This window comes from Protopterus annectens, chromosome 1.part0 (genome assembly GCF_019279795.1).
Source record: "Protopterus annectens isolate FY-2018-M chromosome 1.part0, PAN1.0, whole genome shotgun sequence".
Classification (NCBI taxonomy): Eukaryota; Metazoa; Chordata; order Ceratodontiformes; family Protopteridae; genus Protopterus; species Protopterus annectens.
In genome coordinates this window covers 820,667,639-820,683,847 of record NC_056725.1, presented here as the reverse complement: position 1 = coordinate 820,683,847, position 16,209 = coordinate 820,667,639, and the positions used below count along the sequence as shown (strand labels likewise).

The 16,209-nt window shown below is 43.5% G+C and overlaps 1 protein-coding gene across 1 annotated transcript in view; it reads left to right on the top strand.

Moving 5' to 3' along the window:
- The window catches only part of SCAF8 (SR-related CTD associated factor 8), a 1,875,331-nt gene that overhangs the window by 160,979 nt on the left and 1,698,143 nt on the right, over positions 1–16,209 (top strand). The window lies entirely within an intron of this gene.

Below are 16,209 nucleotides of genomic sequence, written 5' to 3'. Positions count from 1 at the left end.
GTTTTAGTTTGAGGTAGCTCTCAGCCAAGCAACCAAACTGTCAGTGTTCTTCCATAATCCTCAAAATAAAGAAGGAATTATCCTTCACTCATTGAATGTGTATAGATGAGGTAAGATCTAGGAAGAAATGAGTTTTTCAGAAAATCAGATCAGTTAATTTCTTTTGGGGAATCTAAACAAAGATAGTCGGTGACGGAACTATCTCAGAGTGGCTTGCACACTGCATTAACTTTTGCCAGAAAATGCATGGCAGTACATTTACAAGAGAGTCTTATGCCATTCTGCAAGGGGCATCACTGTTATTGCAGCCTTTCTCAAAGGAGCTTGGACCTAGGACATCCTAAAAACAGCCATTTAGTCTTCTGGTCTTTCCTTTTGTAAACACTACTGGCTTGTTATTTCTAGGGCTGAAACCTAGGTTTTCCTCTGCTGTTTTGAAGTGCATACTCTGTCACTAATCTGAACACTTAACTGGCCACCTTAATTAGATAAGTTTTGGGAATCTTTTTTATAAATTATTGCTCTAGCAGTGAAGCAAAGACAGTATAGTGCTATAGATATATTTAAATGTGGTTACTTTTATAGTCCTGGTGTTTTCCTCTGATGCTTTCTGAAGTGGTACTGTTGCAGGCTTGGAAGGATACTGATGTACTCCATTTTCTTCACTTCTCTGCCCCGTTTCCATTCCCTTCTTTTTCAGGTTACAGAAGAAAGGTTTGTGTTCTGTCACTGACTTCCACCACTGTATTAAGGTAGTTTAGCAGACCCTGACATAAGCATGTTATGGCCTACAGTCCCTAATGTGCATGATTCTACCCAGCTTGGGGGCAAGAAAGAACTAAAGATAGTCGGGCGGATGCCACTTTGTAATAGGCACATGGAGGCATTCCTGAGGTAAGGTGACAATGGGGAAGGGCTCTCAATTCTGGAAAGTTTAACTGGATGTTGGATTTGGCCCGAAGCAGAGATCTTTGTCGCACTGCAACAGTGACCCCATGAACATCTGCAGTTTCTGTAGGTTCTTTATACAGCTGTAATTCCATTTGTGTGCTAGTTCAGGGATACTGTAAGAAACCCTGACCAATAATGAAGTCTCATTAGTTGGGAAGACCACTTGTGGTTTATCCTTGCAGTGACAATATAATAGAAAATCTTTGAGGATACAAGTGTACTTCCACACAACTATAATGTACCCTACCACCATTTCCTTTTCATGGTCTCTGAATGCATGTGTAGTAATTTTTGTGCGATTTCTCCACTGGATTAATTACTGATGTTTGCCACCGTAACTTTGTTAAAAGTGCAAGTGTAGTTTGTCTCACTAGAACTAAAAATAACACTATAACAGCCTTTATAGTGTGTGTGTGCGCACGCACATGCACTATTCCAACAACTACTCAAAAAAATCTGGTTGTAAGGCTGATGCTGGTGAACAGAAGTCCAGTTTTCATCTTTTGAAGGGTTTCTTTTACAGTGAATACCTCACTCAACTGTGATCTCCTGCCTGGTTAATCTTGATTACACAAGAAACTTGACAGGTTCTAGGTATGGTTAGAAAGAATTGCAGTTAGAAATTTTTGATAGAAAAAACCCAAACCCTCACCTACACATCTCTAAATGTTTATTTTACAGTCCTTCAGGTCACCAGAGAAATGCTTTTTTTCATATGTGGCATGGAAGCGTTCTGATTTAATCCTTGTGTCTGGGGTTAGTGGATTCTTCTGATCTCCACAATAATGTAATTATGCTGTAGTTTTATTTTGGAGTTGACAATTATTTGTCCTTTTCTAGTCTAAGTTGCATTTAGCGGTTTGTAGAAGGAACCTGGTTAATGGCGATCTGTGCAGGATACTTGCACATTTGTATGTGATATTTCTGCTTTCTGGTATGGAAGGAGCATTTTATCAGTTCTTACTCCGTCATTCTTTTTAATATTCAGTCTAACTGGGCTTTTTTGTGATTTTTGTCTTTGTATATTTGGATATGCTTCCAGCAGCACATTTTCGTCATAGATTGACATTTCCTTGTGCTTTTTTTAATGGTATCTTCTGGTGATAAATGTCTTAAATGGGGAAAAATGCCTGTTTACTTGGTATATCTACTTTACTGATACCATTCTAGGCCTAAAGACTGCTTAGGGATGTTCTTCATGTTTCACTATTGCAGTCATTACATTTGGGTTATCTGCTTGCAGTAGCCCTCAGTCAGCCTGATTGACAAAGTCTTGGGTCCTGTGTCTGTTGCTGTCCCTTCTTCCATGACGTCAGGTTGTCAGGGGTATAAAACATGCAGCAGACGCCATTACATCAGTCTTTCTTGCCATGAGGTGCCCAAAGCAGAAGCAGTTAGCAAGTGCCTGTCTGCTGACTCCTGAAATATTTGTTTTCAAGTTTCAGAACCAAAGTCTTCAACTAAAGCTAAGTACCCCGTTGGGGAAACATTTTCTTGCTCCTTACCGATGTCAGTAAAAGTTAATAATTGCCTTACTTGTGGAAAGCAAATACTTCATAAAGATTTTCATTCGTACTGTATTCCATGCCTAGGCCCTGACCACAATGTACTTTGCTGTCAGTTTTGTGCTTTATTTAATCGGCGCACTATCCATCGTCTGTATATTTTTGCCTCTAAATATTTCGGTTCTCTAATTATCCAGAAATGTCGTCAGTTAGCCATCCGACTACCGGCTTTTCGAAAAAATGCAAAGATAAAGACAGACAGGCTGCCGAGTTCAAAACTGCAGACGACGCTAATAAGCTAGTCGCCAGTTTACCGGTACTCAGTGAGGTGCTTTCGCAGCCCCTGATACCCGCTACTTCTGATTCGCAGGTCTCTGCTGAGACCCATTCGGAGTCTGGTATGCCGCAAGGTGCTTCAACTATGGAACTCGCAGATATCTCTACCTTTGATGGGTCCAGAGCCGTTGCGCAGGCACCAGCATCTGAGGGTGTATTCAGGCCTACAGACATGCATATTAAACCGACGCTTCCTTCTTCATTTAGGCCTAAATCTCGAACCATGCCTAAAAAATTGACGCCCAGGCCGCATGCTCAGGCCTCTATGCCTAAAAAAAACAAATAAGAATGGCTGAAGATCTTATAACTCTAATCAGGGGAAGCCAACCTTCCCCTTCTAAGAGACCTAGGACTGAAGTTGTTTATGAATCTTCTGACCAGGATTCTGATTTTTCTTATTCTTCTGATGATCTGGATTTGCCCTCATCTACTTATGAGGATTCTGATGCAGAGGACTCCATTCCCTTTGCTTCCACTTCAAAAGGATTTTTCTTTTGGTGAAACCTTACATACTCTAAGGGAGCATTTCCACTGGGAAAACAAGGATTTTTCTGATTCAAAAAAGAGGCTTAGGGATTTCTTACTCCTGCCTCAGCATAGGCCTTTAGCTATTCCTCCTTTACTAGACATGGTTGATGCTTTTTCCGAATCTAGTTTTGCCCCCGATTCTTTGCCTCCTGCTCCCAGAAAACCTGACCGATATTACAGGGTTCCTGAGTCACACAAGTTCCTTTTTAAAAATCCTATTGCGGATCCAGAGACTATTTCACAGGGACGCAAGGGCATTAAGGCTTCTACTGCTAAAAATCCTACTCCTTCTGATAGACTCCAGAGCGCTGGATAGATGGATTAAGAAGGTTTACACTTCTGCAACCTTGGCCATTAGGGCTTTAAATTGCCAGCTTCATATGTTAAAGTGTCATCAACCTGTTACTGGATTGCTTAAACAGAAAATGATGTTGATTCCTGACTGTGCGGAAAATAAAGAATTACAGGATTTAATGCATTCTGCTGAACAGGTTGGAAAACATACTTTTGCAATGTGGATTTGATTCATTAGAGGCCTCTTGCAAGGTTGCTGTTAGTGGGTCTGTGTTAGGAAGGCATGCTTGGCTTAAGGAGCAATCTTTGCCTGATCATGTTAACGATAAATTGTTGGATGCCTTAAATCAGGACCGCCGCCTGTTTGGCAACAAGACTGAGGAAGTTCTTAACTCATTCACTCCGGAGCCACTCGGGAAAAGCTGCTTGCTTAATAAGAGCTAGACTAAAAATGTAAACGCAAAAGTTGTTCAGCAGACACCGACCTTTCCAACAGTGTAAATGTTGATAGTGTATATCCGTCATTATTAAATATTTGGTAAGGAATGCTGATATTGTGCATATTTTTTACGTTTTTGGAAAAACAAAGCATAATATCTTGGTCAGTGTAGCATGCAGACCCGTACAGTTTGAATGTAATTTGCTAGTATGAATGTCAGCTTTAAAATGATACCTTAACCATTACTGTGTGATGTTCCTTTCTTGTGATATTCACAGAAATATGATTAATATATTATTTTTCATAACTGATAAAGCATAATATCTTATCACCTGTAACAGACAGAGCCTACATATCAGTGTAGAAGTTGTGCATCTGAATGTCGGCTTCAAAATGATGCATCATTTGTGTGATCACCATGCTCCCTTGCAAAAATATGGGCATAATAATGAAAAGTATTGTAAATGTATAATTTTCATAATCATACAAGACTAAACAAACTGTGATGTCTGTACATGTGTAGAGTGCACTGACACAGTTCTTTAACCATGTTGTAAGGATTAACACTGTCTTCAAAATGAGGTATTACTTGGCACACTGACATGCTCCCTTGCAAAGTTATTTACCAAAATATGAAAAAAAAATCATTTTCCATAACCTAAGTCCGAAACAAACTTTGATATCTGCACATGAGTACAACATACAGGCACTGTTCTTTTCCCATGTTAGAACTATCAATACTGTCTTCACAATGAGGTATTACTTGGCACATTCAGATGCTCCCTTGTAAAGTTATTTACCAAAATATGAAAAAAAAAAATCATAATTTTAATAACCCATGTCCGAAACAAACTTTGATATCTGCATATGAGTACAACATACAGGCACCATTCTTTTACCATGATAGAACTATCAATACTGTTTTTAGATGCTAAGTCAGAAACAAACTTTGATATCTGCATATGAGTACAACATACAGGCACCATTCTTTTCCCATGTTATCAAAATGAGGTATTACGTAGCACATTCAGATACTCCCTTGCAAAGTTATTTACCAAAATATGAAAAAAGATCATAATTTCCATAACCTATGTCCGAAATAAACTTTGATATCTGCATATGTGTACACCATACAGGCACAATTCTTTTACCATATTGGAACTATCAATACTGTCTTCAAAATGGGCTATTACTTGGCACACTGACATGCTCCCTTGCAAAGTTATTTACCAAATTATGAAAAAATCATAATTTCCGTAACCTAAATCCTAACAAAACTGATATATGTACATGTGTACAGCATTCAGAAGCAGTTGTTTTACCATGTAGACACACATGATTGTAATTGTACACATTCTTGGTGTAGCCAGCATACTGCTGAATGGGTACATGTAAAGAGAAAAAGCAAGGTAAGGACCACCACTCCACTAATGAACCCAGGACAGGCATGGGACAGTGGCAGGCAAGGCCATTTCATCTGTCCGATAGCTGTGCTGGCTACCCACTCAGACAGCCGATAACACTGCAGTCTCACAACCTCCTTCAGTGTCAGCAGTCTGCCTTACCTATGCCTTTTCTCTTTACATGTGTCCATTCAGCAATGGACCTAAGGGATCAAGTTCTGTATTAGTAAGCCCTTCCCGTCATCTAAACTCTACACATGCCTGATAAAAGCAGACTAAAAAAGAAGTATTGCAGGATGGTCACTGACGTATTAGATTGTACGTGGTAGCACTCTCCTGAAACAGTTGTTCTTTCTCAGCATCCTCACCAGCTCCTTACCACAGTTATTTGCTAAACTCAGATAAATATATTTTACACAACACATTTCATAATAGAGTTTTACTTACTATACTGGCCCTACTTAGTCATGGGTGTTTTCCATTCTTCTCATGAGCTGCATGTTACCAATCTTGCATAGCTCTCCTCACGCAATGCCCTCCTCAATTAGTTGAACGCCATCCCTTCTGAACAGGTGAACGTCTTCTGCCCAACTACTGGGTATAAGCAGAAGTACAGTAATACAGGTAGAAATGTCAAACGTATCTGGTTCATCCATGTTAGAATTAGTGACAAAAGTAATAATTCCAGTTATTGCATCTGACCATCACTCTGGTTACAGTAAGACCCATCAGTTTTCCTCTATGCAGTATGTGCATATTGTTAACAGATAATAAAATATTCTTGAAAGCTGGATACATAAACAAAAAATTATAATAACCATCGCTGAAACTTAAGCTATAGATAACCTATACTATGACTCCAAGCAGAGAAAAAACACAACTGACTTGTGCATTCATCAAAGTGATAGACTTCTACTTATGTGAATAACAGTGACAGCAGCTGAGACTTTTATACAAGCAGAAGTGATGTACCCCAATATAATTTGCAGACTGACTTTTCTATATGTCCTCAGTAACCCCTCCAGTTGTTTGCTTTCTGTATGCACAGGCACCAAAATGACACAATTTGGCCAAGCAGTCACTTCAGCAGTGAGACCATGTATGCACAAGCACTTGCCTGATACACAATTAATTATTTCCCCAAGCAACATCCTTGTAATTATGTCCGGGTATACATGCACCCAAAATGAAACGTTTCCACAAACAAGCCTTCAGTAACATTTCTTAGTATGTGCAACCACCAGCACGAACACTTCACCCAAGAAACCCCTTCAGTAGAATGTTGCGGTATGCATAATGTCCAAAATTAAAACACTTCCCCAAATAAAACCTCTGTAATGTTTCCTAGTATGTACAACCACCAAAATGAAGCATTCACCCAAGCGTGCCCTTCAATATAATGTATGCACAGGCACCAGAACGAAAGATTTCCCCGAAACAACCATTCAGTAACATTTCCTGGTATGTACAAGCACCAAATCAAAAATTCAGAAACGAACACCTAATGTACATGTGGGAAATTGCATCCCATTATCTGTTCAGTTCCCAACTGCAATCCAGGTCAATCACAAGATCTATGGATGGCTGGGTATGCCCCCCGTGATGCACCCACCAACACAACAGCAGTCGGCACAGATCTCTGAATAGGAACCTTCCTGGCCTTGGTGCAAAATGGCTTGGCTGGTAACTGACAAGGGGGCACAGAAAGGGCACATGCAAATCCCCTCTAAATGAACTACAGACAATGTATGCACAGAAAGGGCACATGTACACCCCCTCTAAAGAACTACAGACAATGTATGCAGCAGATGCATCACCCTATCTTCCAAGCTCCTAAGAGAGGCCACTGTCATCCTAATATTCATAATATATGTATGTGTATATATATATATGTATGTGTATATATATATATATATATATATATATATATATATATATATATATATATATATATATATATATATATAGGAAAATACATCAGGGGTTTTGGAGGATAGCTAGTTGATGAAGAATGAGTTAGTGGCTTGCAATGACTCCAAGCAGAGGTAAACCACAATCTGGCTTGTGCATTCATCAGTGTGATAACGACTTCTACTTATGTGAATAACAGTGATAGCTGCTGAGAGTTTTACCTGAAAAGTGATGACTCAGTGCTATATTGTAACTGCACTTATTGCTGATGTGATAATGACCTGCTTCTCATTACTGCAAAGATATGCATGCTCAGACACAGGTGATAATTGCTGAACATAACCTGTTGAGTAGGCATTCATTATAACCTTGTGCAGCTGTTATGCAACACAGACTCATTATCATCAGTAAGGGGAAGACCTGAGTAATTCAGTAAAGTAATATAATACTTGTATATTACTGAGCCCTTCCTCCCACTTCTGAAGTGCTTTGTACCTCATAAAGCATCAAAACCTCAAATATTAATGAGGAAAAATAACCGAAATGTCTTGAAGTCCATAACTCAAAAAAAAAAAAAAAAAAAACTGTAAGAATAAACTTTTCACATACTGTAAATACTTTGAAAGAGTATTTTGCAAACCTACTGATATGGGTTCTGTTTTCCATCCCCATCCCGAGACAAAAGGTCTCATGGGATGGTTTTCCGGACATTTATGGATCTTCAGCAACCCATATAATATTGGTCTTTTGTGGACATAGCCCATTGTTTGCTGACATACCAGACAACAGCCATATTGTCTGTCTGAATTGCAATCATCCCTAGAGGGAGACTGTACTGGAAGGCTTGCAATGAAAGAACTGCCCTCATAGGTTCATACTAGGCTATCTGCCCTAGGGCATTTATAAGCCTAGCCAGAATGTGTTTGGCTTTCGCCACCCATTTTAAATTTATTTTGCTATGCCCTTTTTCGAGCCTCTGTCTAACAGTGACACAGAAGTGATACCCGGGGTAAACCTACGATCTCCCATCCACTCATTAAGATTCCTCTTGAATAGAGTCAGTGAGGGACTCTGCCTAACCTGGACTGGGATTTTATTCCAGAGTGAAGGGAGCCTCTGGGTTATGAATTTGTCCCTCCAGCATGTCCTATTTATTTCAGTGCTGAGGTTCAAGTCTCTCGAGCGTGTAGCTTGATGGGATTTGGTTTTTTTGAGGTGCAGCATGTCCATTAATTCTGGGTTGGACATGGCTTTATACGTCCGGCACAGATCGCCTCTGAACAGGCGGTATGCCACTGAGTAGAGCTGGAGTTTCTTTAACCGGGCAGCATATGGCATCTGTTTGAGCCCTTTGATCCTCTTGGTGAGGTACTTTTGGGGTCTTTCCAGTTGCTGCAGGTGTCTGGTAAGGTACATCCCAAAAGGGGCATTGTACTCAATTATGGGCCTGATGAGTGATGAGTAAAGAGGTACGATGACCTCCCCTGATCTAGATGTGAATCCCTTCATGATTAGGTGGGCTATATAAAATGTTTTTCTAACCACTTTGGCCACGTGGTTGTCAAATGAGAGATTGCTATCAACTTGTGTCCCCAGGTCCCTAATTACTTCTTCCGTACTTAATGGATTACCACCTATGCGGTAATTTATGGACACTTTGTGTTTGCCAAAGGGGATGACTATACACTTTTTGGCATTTAGCTTGAGGCCATGGCTCTGGCACCAGTTGTCTGTTTCTATGAGGCCCTTTTGGAGGATGCTTGTGTCGGCTGGAGAGTCTATTATGGCGCCCAGTTTGCAGTAATCTGCAAACTTGGTCAGCCACAGTCCTTCCGTGTTGGGCCTGTACCTCCGAGAAATATATACCGAACAAGAGAGGTCCCAGGACTGAGCCTTGTGGGACACCACTTGTAACTGGTTTGGAGTCTGACATGGCTCCAGCAATTCTAACCATGTGGGTTCTGTCCTTGAGCCAGTTTGCAATCCATCTAGTGACATAGGGGTTTATATTTAAGCTGGTGAGCTTATCTATAATGCCCAAGTGGGGTATTGTATTGAAGGCTTTTGCGAGGTCCAGGTAGGCTGTGTGGACCACCTTCCCCTCGTCAAAGGCCTTGGTGACTGTTTCAAAGAAATCAACCAGGTTTAAGAGGCAGGATCTGCCCTTAAAGCCGAACTGGGTCGGATCCAGTGTCTGTAGGTCCCCAGTATCTTTATTTATGAGGTCCATGATGATCCTTTCCATAGCTTTGCAGACCAAGCTAGTCAGGCTTATGGGGCGATAGTTTCCAGGATCCGTTGAGGCACCACCTTTATGGATAGGGACCACTGTTGCTGTACGCCACTCTTTGGGCACATAACCTGTAGTAAAGCTGAGATTGAACAGTAGATGTTAAGTTGTCTATCTCGCCTTCATTCTTGCTGGATGGGTTCGGAGCCGACCTCGCCCGACTCGCCACTCTAAAAGCTCGAGAGTTGGTTCCACCGGCTCGAGGCTCCCCTTATATCCCACAATGCTAGGCGAGAGTTACCTCAGATCTCGTTTGCCGCTACAGCTTCGAGGTTGGTTGCTTCTACCGGTTCCTGGTGAGTGTTAGCTTTTATACTAAAGTTATTCTTTTTTCCCCTTTTACCTTAATTCTTCACAAATTAGTGTAGAATATAGTTTTTATCCCCGACCCTATTTTTCCCTGCTTTTAAAAGAACCGCTGGTTCTTCCCTTGGGCCTTGGCCTTCCTTCCTAGGGTGTGTTTGTGCTTAATTTCTAATTTTTGACTAAAATTGTTAATTATTTTTACTATTAATAATTTTTCTGACAGGGTATAACTGTGTGTTTGGTGTGTGTGTGTACTCCTGTCAGTTAGGATAATGTCAAAGAAGCAAAGGTCTTGATTCAAGAAGTGTGATGCGTGCTGTCAGAAAATGTCTCTGACAGACGCCACACTTTGTGTCTACTGTCTCTGCAGGACTCCTGTGCTGTGTGCCATGGCTTCAGCCCCAGGGTCCTGCAGGAGAAAGAACAAGTTAATTTTGAGAGGCTTGTTAAAACCAGAGGATTCCTGTCAGTTTCAACAGGAAGCCCTCTAAGGCATCGAGGTCTTCTGAGCCGAGACCTCAGGTTGTTCAACCCTGGAGCCGATAAGACTCAGTCCACAGTTTCTGTGGCTTCGCCGGAGCCGAGGTTATCGACGGCTCCGACAAGATCTTCGGAGCCGACAGCCAGAAAGAGGTCTCGGTCACCTTCTCTTGGCTCCGCTCATTCGGCTCCAGGATCTCCCTGCTGTCTGAACGGAGCCAAAGGTCTCATTCCTCTAGGTCATCGAGGCTTTCCGATCATGACCTTCAGGGGGTGGTGAGTCGACTACTTAAGTCCGAGGCACTTGCCCAGATGCTTCAGAGCCCGACTCATCAGTCGGTGCCTGCCCCGTCCATCAACTCTTTCCTCCTTCGACTCTTTGAGTTCGAACCGAGACTGGTCACTTCGAGCCGAGACAATTGTCTTCGCCCGCTCGCGGGAGGAATCTCGGCGCCGACTTGGTGAGTGGCATCGACCCTTGTCCGACCCCCTCTCCCTCTCGGTTCGGCTCCGACATCGGCTGAGCCATCACTGTCGGTGCTGAGGGGTCCTTAGCCCCTCGGAGGACCTCTGGCTCTGCCTGACAGGGGTGCGTGTGTTAGAGCCTGGCTCTACTCCACAGTCGGCCCCTCCCTCTATACTGCCTCAGGTAAGTCGACTCACTCCCTCATCCCGGACCGCAGAGAGCCAGCTCCTCAGGAGTCCCCTTTGGGATTTCATCCTCTTCCGAGGCCTCTCCTGATTTGGCAGAAGAGCCCCTCGGAAGAGGAAGTGCAAGAGGAAGCACATTGACTCACCTGAGTCTATCACGCGACACAGATCTGGATGATTCTGAGGGTTCCCCCCCTTCTGTAGATGTCTCATTTGCAGCCATTCTGGAGATCCTTAAACAGAGGGGAAATTGGCCAGCCCTCAACCCTTCAGAGGACTAATCTGTGTATCTTGAGGCGTTTGGCTCTCGTCCTTCCACCTCCTGGGTGTCCCCCCCCCTCATGCAGGTGGTTGCAAAGGCATGGACGGCTCCTGATTCAGTGGACCCCACTCCCAGGAGACCCTCCAAATTCATCACAGCTCCATCAGACAAGCAATTTTTATCAAAAGGAGTTTCTGTGGATGGTATGGTGGTAGCTGCCGCCACAAAGAAGGAACTGGCTGATCCTTCAGTGCCTGTCCATCCACCTAACAAGGAATCTAGGTCCATGGATAGAAGCGGATGTTCTCCTCAGCGACTTTTACCATGCTGAATTACCTGTGCCATTTCACTGCCTTCAAAGGGACTTGGTCAAGGAAGCGAGTGAGATGTTGCAGCTGGTTCCAAGAAAAAATGAACACGCAGCTAGCTATCCTTAATTCCATTTCCAACTCCTCCATGCGCCTCTCTTATGCGGCCGATGGAGCGAGCAGAGCCGCAGGAACAGGGTAGGGCACGCCTGGATGCGGCTATGCAACGAACCTTTCAAGACGCCTTTCACGAACTCCCCTTTGATGGATCATCTCTTTGGTCCTCAAGTGAAAGAAACCCTGACTAGGTGCGAGACTGATGGCAAGACCCTTTCTGCCGTCGGAGTCTGTTTTCGACTCCTTCTAGGCCTTACCCCAAAGGCCAGAAGGGTGGAAAGATGTGGTTCCGTAAACAATCTCAAGGGACTTCGCCTGACGACAGAGTCGCTTCCTACCAGAGGCAGAGGTGGGAATAACAATGGTTAGGGGCAGGGGTCCGCAGAACCAGGGCAATCGGGAAGCCTTCCTGACAAGCCCTTTCAGCATCCCTTGTTGCCCGACTGCCCATCTTCGGAGGCAGTCGGGGAAGATTGTCACTGTACCCAGAAGCCTGGCTATCCTTGACACAAGACAAATGGGTACAGTCCATCATTTCAAGGTTATTCCATCCCTTTCTTCGCTTTCCAAATCAGTCAAAAAATCCCTTCCAGATGTTCCACCCTCAAAGGGATATAGCAGCTTTGGAAATTTCAAAACTGCTTTCAAAAGAGCTATTCAGCCAGTGCCAGCAGACCAACAAGGATCCGGAATCTACTCAAGGTTCTTTTTAGTTCCAAAGAAAACAGGGACTGGAGACCAATTTTGGATCTCAGTATCTTGAACAGATCGGTCAAGAAAACAAGATTTCGGATGGTCACGCTGCAATCCATTCTTCCCCTATTGGGAAAAGGAAACTGGATGTGCTCTATAGACCTTCAGGACGCGTACTATCACATAAAATGAACAGGCGCCCAGAAGATTCCTCCGCTTCAGGCTGGGAACCAGTCATTTTCAATTCAGGGCCCTGCCCTTTGGTCTCACCACTGCCCCGGTGTTTACCAAATGCATGGCAGTGGTAGCTTCTCACCTGAGACGACAAGGATTCCAGGTGTTTCCATATTTGGACGACTGGCTCCTCACAGCTCCCACCAAGCATCTCCTTCTGATGGCCAGAGATTACACTTTTCGCCTGTCAAAACTGGGTATCTCAATAAATTAAAGTCTGTTTTGTCGCCTTGTCGTACTATTACCTACATAGGCAAATTTTGATACTGTAAACATGTCTGCAACACTAGCGAACCAAAGGATATCAGACATTCAAAATTGGTGTCACTTCTTCTCAACAACAACAGAGCCAAAGCCAGGTTAGTTCTAAAGGTGTTGGGAATCATGGCAGCGCCATACCTCCTCCCATTGGCCAGATACCACATGCGGATCCTTCAGTGGATGCTCTTTTCTCAATGGTCATACCAGGAACTTCCAATGTCTCACACCATTATGATCAAAAAGCATCTCATGTGGTGGATGTCTTCCCCAGCTCCTGTTGGGGAGACCATTTGTTCCACCTCCTCCGGTTGCTACTCTGACAACGGATGCCTCCCTGATCGGGTGGGGGCATTATCAGGGCAGGACAGTCCAGGGCACATGGCAACCAAACGAATGCCACTTGCACATAAATGTTCTGGAGATGAGAGCAGTGCTTTTAGCGTTGCAAGCCCTTCAAGACTCTCTTCCCTTGGGAACGATTGCAATCCAGACAGACAATATGTCTGTAGTGTGGTACATCAACAAACAAGGCGGAACCAGATCATACCCCTGTGTCGAGAAGCACTCAGACTGTGGCAATGGGCGATTTCTTCTCAGCGTTTCTGATAGCAACGCACATCCCCGGAAGTCCAATCACATTGCGGACAAGTTGAGCAGAGCTATTCTCATGCCTCACGAGTGGTCTCTGAAAGACTCTGTAGTGAGAGATATTTCTCAAGTGGGGTCAGCCTTGCTGCGATCTTTTGCTACTCCCAAAACAGCAAGTGCAGAGAATACTTCACTCTATTCCCTTTACCAGGCCAACCCAGCAGGGACGCTAGTCCAAGTTTGGCCCCGGGACTTCTGTATGCATTTCCTCCTTTCCCACTGATCTCTCAAGTAATACAGAAAGCTATCGCTCAGAAGGCCTCATTGATCCTCATTGCTCCTTACTGGCCTCGACAAGTGTGGTTCCCCTTTCTACATCGATTTCTTTTGAGCGACCGTGGAATCTGGACCTAGTTCCAGATCTTTTGATCCATCAGTCGGGTCAGTTTCATCGCCTCCCTCTCTGAACCTCACTGCTTGGTTCCTCCACTTCCAACCGTAGCCAGGCTTCCTCAATTATCTCACTTTGTTAGAGATATTTTGATAGCTTCCCATAAATCTTCCACTCGAAAGATTTATTTGAGTAAGTGGAAACGCTTCTCATATTGGGCACAAGGAAAGGACATAGATCCTTTCACCGCTTCCATCCAACTAGTCCTTGATTTTCTTGCTGAACTCTTCCATGCAGGTTCATCTCCATCTACTCTTAAGGTTCAATTGGCAGCTATTTCTAATTTCCATGTGGGTATTTCTGAATCTGCCCTAATGTCCCACAAACTCTGCAAAGTTTTGAAAGGAGTTTTTCTTCTCAGACCTCCTGTAAGAAATCCTCCTTCTCCTTGGGACCTAAATTTAGTTCTTGCTTCTTTGATTCTTTCCCCTTTCGAACCTGCAGCTTCATGTTCCTTAAAGTTATTATCATGGAAAACTCTCTTTCTGGTGGCTATCACATCAGCTAGAAGAATTTCAGAACTTCAAGCACTCAGTTGTCGTTCTCCTTACCTTGTGTTCCATAAGGACAGAGTTTCCACTAACCCGTCCTTTTGCCTAAGGTGGTTTCAACATCAAATCTAAACCAATGCATTGACCTCCCTGTCTTTTTCCGGAGTATTCAAATAGGTCTGAACAAAATTACACTGCCTGGATGTTCATCGTCAATTAAGGTACTACTTGGACAGAAACAATTCAGAAAATCTGATCAGCTGTTTGTCTGAAAGGGACTTCCAGTTTCAAAGGTATCTTTATCCAGATGGCTAACATCTCTGATTACCCTTGTTTATGAGATTAGACACCAAAACTGCCTAATAAACCTAAAGCCCATTCCACCAGAGCTTTGGCTACTTCTCTAGCCTTCCAAGACAGACTGCCTATTGACACCATTTGTGCAGCGGCTACTTGGGCTACTCCTCACACTTTTATTTCCCATTATAAGTTGGATTTAGCTTCTAGGCATAGAGCTAATTTTGGTTCCACTGTTCTCAGGAGTCTGTTTCGTTAGGCCACCCGGGACAAAGTGCTAGGACGCGTCCTATCCAGCAAGAATGAAGGCGAGATAGACAACAGTTATGTTCTTACCATAACGCCCATGTTAGTTGTCTTCTTCCCCTGGCCTGGACAGACCTAGAGGAGTTGTGATCGTGACCTCTCTTTCTACCACCTCTTTCTTAGTCATATGCTATTATGCATATTTTCTTGTTTCAGGGTATAGGTCACCCCTTTTCTTCCTGCTGTGGATTCTGTTTCACAGTTTTACTGTTTTTGATAAGCTGGGTTAGCTTACAAAGCGGATCTGAGGTAACTCATTGTGGGATGGAACCAACTCGAGCTTTTAGAGCCATCCAGCAAGAAGAAGACAACTAACATGGAATGTTATGGTAAGAACATAACTTCTATTTTTATGTTTGGGTTTAGCTCTTCTTGGAGTTCATGAAGGACGCAGCCCGGGACACCGTCTGGTCCCATTGATGCTGTGTTTTTTGCTTTGGAGAGGGCGGCTCTTACCTGACCATCTGAGATGTCAGGGGGGCAGCACTCTGCTGGGATAGATATTTGCCGTTTGGGGGGGGGGGGGAGTTTGCGCTGAACCTGTCAGCTAGGATGTTGGCAATGTTTGTGGGTTCAGTGTATTTTTTCTCATTTTGGACTAATTCTGAGCATATCTGGGAATTACCACCCAGGTTCCTAACATAACTAAAGAAAGCCTTGTGGTTATCCTTGGTGTCCTGTGCAATTTTTCTCTCGAAGCTGGCCTTAGACAATTTTATGAGTGCCCGTAGTTTTTTTGCTGATACTGGTCAGTGATGCCTTCCCTTTTTGGGATTTTGCTCTATCATTTAGTAGCTTCCTCCTTCTATTGTATAGTTTGTTTATGGCTGGGGTCAACCAGACAGGACGTCTGCCTTTGGAGGATTGGGTCTTGGGTCTTGGTGTTATTTGGGATCGCATGATCCATGCATTCCTGAAGGTGTTCATAGAATGTGCTTATAAAGGATTCTGAGGTCTGGGCCGTATTTTCCACAGGCCCGGGGGCTTTGAAGGATTCCACCTCGGTTTTGAGGAGTGTGAAATTTGCTTTAGAGAAGTTTTTCACTGTGGTTTTCTGGGAAGGGGGTGGGGTTGGGATGTGAATATCCAGTGAGATTAGTTTATGGT